General features: G+C 33.9%; 1 non-coding gene across 1 annotated transcript; it reads right to left on the minus strand.

Annotated features, from left to right (window-relative positions):
* Positions 1–6,874: 6,874 nt before the first annotated feature.
* Positions 6,875–6,956, minus strand: Trnas-aga. The gene has a single exon. It is a non-coding gene; the product is annotated as a tRNA-Ser (tRNA).
* Positions 6,957–7,430: the final 474 nt, after the last annotated feature.

Genomic DNA, 7,430 nt, shown 5'->3' on the forward strand with positions numbered 1-7,430 from the left:
TACAAAATAATATATCTTACATGTAAAACTTCCCATTGAATCGCTCTGTGTCAAAAAAAAACCCTAACCAGAATCTATAACGTGATTTTAACGATCTGAAAATGTAATCTTATTTTCCTAATCTACGCAAACAGTGTAAGAGCATTTCCCACACCGAGCATCAGCTTCCCTATTGATGAATCTAATCTACACAAAAACCCACGCGGGCTGCTTGCAGCCCGCGCACCGCGCACCATTTATTGAGTCTTGGTAAAGCTGGTCTACGAAAAAAGCCATGCGGGCTGCTTGCAGGCCGCACACCGAGCAACATCTATTAAGTCTTGATAAGACTGGTCCACACAAAAAGTCACGCGGGCTGCTTGCAGCCCGCGCACCGCGAACCAATTAATGAATCTTGGTAAAGCTGGTCTACGAAGAAAGCCATACGGGCTACTTGCAGCCCGCACACCGCGCAACATCTATTAAGTCTTGATAAGACTGGTCCACATAAAAAGCCCCCCGGGCTGCTTGCTGCCCGCGCACCGCGCACCATCTATTAAGTCTTGATAATACTGGTCCACGCAAAAATCCACGCGGGCTGCTTGCAGCCCGCGCACCGCGCACCAGCTAGTATATATATATATAATTGGAATCTCGGAATCGGCTCCAACGATTTTCATGAAATTTAGTATATAGGGGTTTTCGGGGGCGATAAATCGATCTAGCTAGGAATTTTTTTTAGAAAATGTCATATTTGTGTTTTATTCGTGTTTTTTTTTTCCTGACATCTATTGGTGAATAATAATACTATTTTGTTTCGTAGATAGCTGGACAACTGAAATAATGTCATATTCGTGTTTTTTTTCCTGACATCTATTGGTGAATAATAATACTATTTTGCTTCGTAGATAGCTGGACAACTGAAATAACACATAGGCACTTTTTATACCGATATTCCTACGGGATACGGTTACGCAGCACGCTTACGCGGTTTCAACCGCGGGTCACAGCTAGTATTAGTTTATAAGTTAATTCATTTATGCATTTAAGTTAATTGATTTCATTCGAATGGATAGGATTAAAAAAAAAAAACAGAGAAATAGAAGGCTGAATCTGTATTTGGCAAAGCTACCACAATTATGTAGCAAATATGAGATTGAAAAATTTCTGTTTGTTATAATGCGTTGTCAAACTCAAACTGATTAATAGCAAAACGTATTAAACTGATATGTCTGCATAAAATATAACTCATCACATTTAATGCCTCCGTTTGAATAGTACCTACGTGTTTTTCCTTTAATTTTTGAATACCAACATTTTCAGTGTTAACATCAAATTACGCAGGTATACATTTTTTGATAAAAAATAGCTGATATATATTACAACGGAAACATATTTTATCGAACTATAAAACATATATTATGACCGCTAAGATACATAAATGACTACGACGTGGTTCCAGAATCCATCAACCTGTCGGCGCCTGGCTTGTTCTAATATTTCCACTTCCCTCGTAAAAATTCGGTTTTATTACAATTTTTAGAAATAGATTGAGACACTTTCCTCCAATATATATTTATATAATTGTGACAAAAAATAGCAACATCATTATTAGTATTAATTAAAAACAACTGAACCTTTATTGGAAACTATAGATCTGTTGGGAATAAATATGTACTTGTATTTCACAGATTACTAAATAGTCAATAAAACAAATAAATAAAGTTGGTTTTACTTCATTTAATTCGACAATTTTTTTTTTATTTGGATTTAGTGTGAAATTTTATGTTTCTAGTGACTAGCTGTTTTTACTCATTTGGTTAAATTAAGATTAATTAAATGGAATTAAAAAATAAAACACTTATGTGATAATTTTTTCACTAAACAAAATGAGGTGTTGTTCGTAAGCAGTTTTTATTTTGAGTTGGAAGAATTTCATCGCTTAAGTGTGTTTATATGATCCAAGTGTGAACGGCAGTGGTATTAAATCATTACGTCGACACTTCAAGTGTTTCTCCAAAGCCAGAAACCATATCGGCACATTTTGTCAATTTTCACACTCGTTTCGATAAGTACGAGATTCCTATTCCAGATTTGAACTTTAGACATAACGGTTTTAACATCCTTTTTTGTCATGACACTTTGATTTATGAACGAATGTTAGATAAATTTTTGGACATATAATTTCATAAATGTTAGATGTATTTCCCTGTGTTTCAATATTGGTAATAACATATTTTAGTTATTGCGTCAATGTTTTCTCTAGTCGTCGAGGTGTGAAGTGACTGGGCGGCACCGTGAGAATCTCAAATATTAGACGTAAAAACTTGCTCAAAGAAATTGTCGTATACCCATATTTTATGATAGTGTGTTCCGGAGATCAATGTCACGTTTCTAAAAAGAGAGGAGGTAATTTAAAGAACACAGACTTTTTATAAGCTTATACGTTTATTGTAATATGTCTGTGGTCATAATAACATTGCTATTTGTTTAGTTCTCACGAAAAATATCCTACTCAGTTGAAAGGGCCTTAAACTCATTAAAAATGGCCGATAGCCTCCCCAAGCTTGTTCACATTTTGGAACACTAAATTTCATAAGGACAATTAAACGCTTGAGCGGTAAAATATATAATTTATTTAAATCTCTAGAAACATATTCTATTTACGCTATCATCTAGTCACTAGTGTGTCATGAACACGTTATTTCTCATACATTGTGGTATGATAGGTGCGGTCAGTAATGAGGCATTTGATTACATAGAAATATGCAGGTTCATCGCGGTGTCACTTACCGGCGCCAGAGTGCCGGCTCTTCAAGGAATTTGAGAATTCTAGAATGCGCGACATGGACACAGGTGTCGGAAACCAAGTAATGTCATTTTACAATGCGAAAGGTATCGGATATATTAAATTTATTCTTAATACCGACTTAACATGATTTAATACATATTATATTATACAAAACCATGTTAAATTATCTTTTAATTATATCGGAATAAGCCAAGGTATAAGCCAATTTACTTATTTAAATTTATAGATTTATTTTTGTTTCATATAAGCTTTCAAATATGAACTAACTAGCTGTGCCCCGCGGTTTCACCCGCGTAAGTCCGTATCCCGTAGGAATATCGGAATAAAAAGTTGCCTATATGTTATTCCAGTTATCCAGCTGTCTACGTACTAAATTTCATGGCAATCGGTTCAGTAGTTTTTACGTGAAAGAGTAACAAACATCCATACATCCATACAAACTTTCGCATTTATAATATTAATAGGATAGTAAATCAATTTACAAGTTGACTTACTATTAGTTGTAAGTAAATGCGGAAACAACGGCATGGCATCATTGTTGGATGTGATTTCAAATTATTTCTTTAACTATTATATAATTAACTATTTCTTATCAGATTTCATATAGCAATCTTTATACCAGGCTATAATAGTTAATTTATTACTGAAATTATTATTGCGGACTATTCTTAAATAGAATAAGCTGTGACTGATAACAGAATAAATTCATTTTATTAATGTTAACAGGTGTAGAACGATAATTCACATCTAAATGTTTAATGTTTCTACAATTATATGTTACTGTGCGATGTTTAATGAATAATCAATTGTGAAAACTAGAAAGGTAGAGCTAAAGGTAGTGGCCAACAAGTCTACTTTGTTCTTTTGAGTGAACAGAAAATATGTTTAGTGCATTTCCACGTGGATCATTTGTTGAGATACAGCTTGTGAAGCGTAATAAGAAGATTAGTTATAACTTTTAATAATAATAGTACTAAGATCTCTTTACACATCAATGAAGTAAGGTCGACGTTGACACGTCAATTCATCGGAAATCATATTCTCTTTATTTTAAATAAACATTTCTTCGTAATATGCAAAAAAAAATTCTTTAAAAATTCATATAATGCAGTTCGCGGACCTTCTTTGGGGTCCTCTACTAAATGAATAAGTATGTAATGACTCTGAATGTTATCTCTATATTTTTTTTAACATATCAGTTTAGAACACAATAGCAACTTGTAGTATTTAAAATAAATTGCTTGCTAAATATCTCCCTGGTTGATATTGCTTTTATTAATTAACCTTTGGTTCGCAAGGTCAATCATTTCTTCCAAGGTCAATACTGATCAAGTCACCGGCGTAGCTGACAGCCACCAAGCTCAATATCTTAAACATAGGACAAACATAGGACAGGTTATCAGCTCGGAAGGAATTGTTCGTGAAATCTGTCGCTGGCTAATACAACTAATGCGATGTGATTTTTTACATTTGCCAAATTTTGTGAATATTGAGAAGCGACGCCAAATATAATATCATTATGACGTCAGTGAGTCCAGTTGCAAGCATTAAGCGGCTGGTGTCCGATTGTCTCATCAGCCCTAATGCATGCACATGTCGTTGCATCAGTTTTTCCGCCCTCACAATACTATTAATATTAATCCAAAATATAAAGATCTCGGAGCTGGTCGTTTTCTAGGGGACCGAGAAGAGGTATAAGAGGTCATAATAAAATGGATGTTTATGTGCCGCGTATTGTATAACGCCATATGGAGTATTAGCGAACACTTGGGACGCACTGTTAGAAGGATTGGTTGGATTGGTAACAACTGTTAAATTTGGAGCTAAAACGTACATAAAACCTGTAGGTTATGTTTTGTTTACCATATTAAGTTTTGGTATGTATTCGAATATCGCGTTTATGTTAAAGGTGTAATTTTTTTTGTTCAAACGAATTTTGTTTTTGAACAAATTATTTTATTGAAATAAAAAAAAAGTGTTACAGAGATGAATGATCTATTCTGGCCTCGTCCGATCTACCGGTAAAGTCCTGCACTGCGTTTTCTAGCACTAAAGCATTTTCAAGCACAAATATTTTATGAATCCCACTGATAAAAAAACAATATCCGTGATTACCTATTTGCATAAACGGGACCATTAATTATGACTTTCTTGAAGCGTAACCTAGAATACCCTCATTATAGAAAAATACTTAGGTACCGAAAATGTCACAATCATGACGTCTCAAGTATCTGCCCCGTCGAATTACCCTATAGATTCATAACGCCGACATAATCAAGTGCTGCACTTGTTCGGAGGGGCGAATATATTCATTTCGTCCGCAATATTTGTATATTAGAGGTCTCGCATCGCTACGCTCCCTTGTATCGTCGCCCCTTACTCGAATGCAGTTTCCCTCTTTGTCCCGTACTATGAGATTTAGAGGCAAATTGCGTTTCTAGTTTTCTTCTCAACCGTCGATAGTACACATTTTTTTTAGTTATGAATAAAATGGATAAATGACTTGTTCTATATTTATATCTGATATTCTATTTTGATGAAGTACGCGTAAGAATATCAGCTTATAAAATCACATCCTCATAAAATCTATATAATATCTAAATAGACTTGATTTCTTCTTAATAAATCTTTTACTCCCTTCAAAATAACTAACTTCTAAAATCTGTACGCCATCATAGACATTTTAATATATTGTTGAAATCGAATATAAAACATTGAGTAGGGGATATAGAGATGGGGAAGAAGTAATGAAACCTTAAATCCCTGGTACGGACTCGTAATCCCATGACGAAAAGTTATTTTGTCCAGGGTGCCAGTTGGCTGGAGATAATGCGGTTTAGTGTTTCATTTCGCAGCGCAAATTGTGTTTTTATACACTTACTATCCTACGAATAAATAATAGCTTGTAGTAACTATCACAAGCTGCTGAAATATTCTTTGTTAATAAATTAAAAAATCTGTCAATCAAATATAAATATAAGTTTTGTGCGTGGTATTGCAAGAAAACATAATGTTATGATGTTTACATAACCAACACAACATTTAACACCTGTGTACACTACGAATTTATAGTATGACAAGAAAACATTATTATGTAACCATGCAAGTGTTGGAGTTCGTGCATGAATAGGACATGTACTTATAAATATTTCTACTCTACCGTTGTGATATTGTACACACACATAACAAAGTTATTCATTATGTTAAAGTATTTCGTAGAATACTTTACGACGGAAACTTAAATAACATTGTATCTTATGCGCCGTCATGTTCTGCAACTGTTTAGTTAGACGGCTTTCACATATATAGCCGTGAGGTATAATAATCTTGGACCTCTAAGCCGCTAACTCGTTAATGTGAACGCAGCCTAAAGTATGCGATGCCGTGGGCAGCGCACGTGCACTGCGCCTAATGAGAGCCTGAGGACAGCCATCTCCGAAGCGATCAATGAGTGGGACGCTTGTTAATTTTATTACTTTGAGCAACGTTTCATGCGAATATTTCTTGGAAATTCAGCTTTATACCTTTCTCGAAAAGATATCTAGGAATGTTAATTTTGTTATAAAATGCGTATAGATTCGTCAACTATATTTCACTGATATGACGTTTTCTGTGGATAAATAGAAAGGTCATTGAGCATATTTGACCCGGTACATGAAAGTCTGCGGGCATAAACCAAATGTGTTTTATACTACAGAACTTGGCCTCAATTTTCATTATGTATGTGCATAGATATTTTCTTTCTGTGATGGGAGAAAAGATAATATTATATTAAACATTAAGTAATACTTAATTAAATAATAAAATTATCCTATGAGTGAATATTTAACAATTCGTCAATATCAATAAAATCAAAAGAATAAAATATCTGTTGATAATGACATTTTAACCATAGATATACATCGCATCATGGTCTACAAGGTAATTCTTGTAGTTGCAAGAACAGTTATTTAGCACGAAATGCGAAAATGTATTTGTATATATGTACGCCCTGGGTCAAATGCCAAAACAAAAAGGGCCGTGTCCAATATTTCTGACTTGTAAAAGTGAATAGACGACTAGAAAAAATAAAACAAAATATTTCGCAGTCGGTAGGATTCGAACCTACGCTCCCAGAGGGAATCTGATTTCTAGTCAGACGCCTTAACCGCTCGGCCACGACTGCTGATGGCAAACTTTCGAAATTAAACAGTCGGATATGTGTTAAATGTAAATATATTCAAGAATAAATATTGTTATATAGTATTCGTTACATTTAATACAGTTTTTATATATGATTAATTTTTTATGTACATAACACTTCGCCATTAGTGTCGTGCGTGTTATGATACCTAACCTTTCACGAGCGCTTGATGTTATCTTTTACCAGGAAACTAGAAATAAGTATCTTTTAGAGATAATATTATTTAATAGTGATTAAGCAATAACAATAAAAATATGATCAGGAATGATCGATCAATACACACATCTACAAAATTTTATCGTCATATATTGATACATAAATTATTATGACAATCCAAAAAGTAATCCATCGGTAAATTCACGTAAAATTTTTCAATACAATTTTTCATTAATTGCTGATATCTTATCTTACTTTAGATTGAATTGAAAGTAATATATGTGCTACCCAGTACACAAT

Source organism: Zerene cesonia, chromosome 7 (assembly GCF_012273895.1).
Source record: "Zerene cesonia ecotype Mississippi chromosome 7, Zerene_cesonia_1.1, whole genome shotgun sequence".
NCBI classification, from domain to species: Eukaryota; Metazoa; Arthropoda; class Insecta; order Lepidoptera; family Pieridae; genus Zerene; species Zerene cesonia.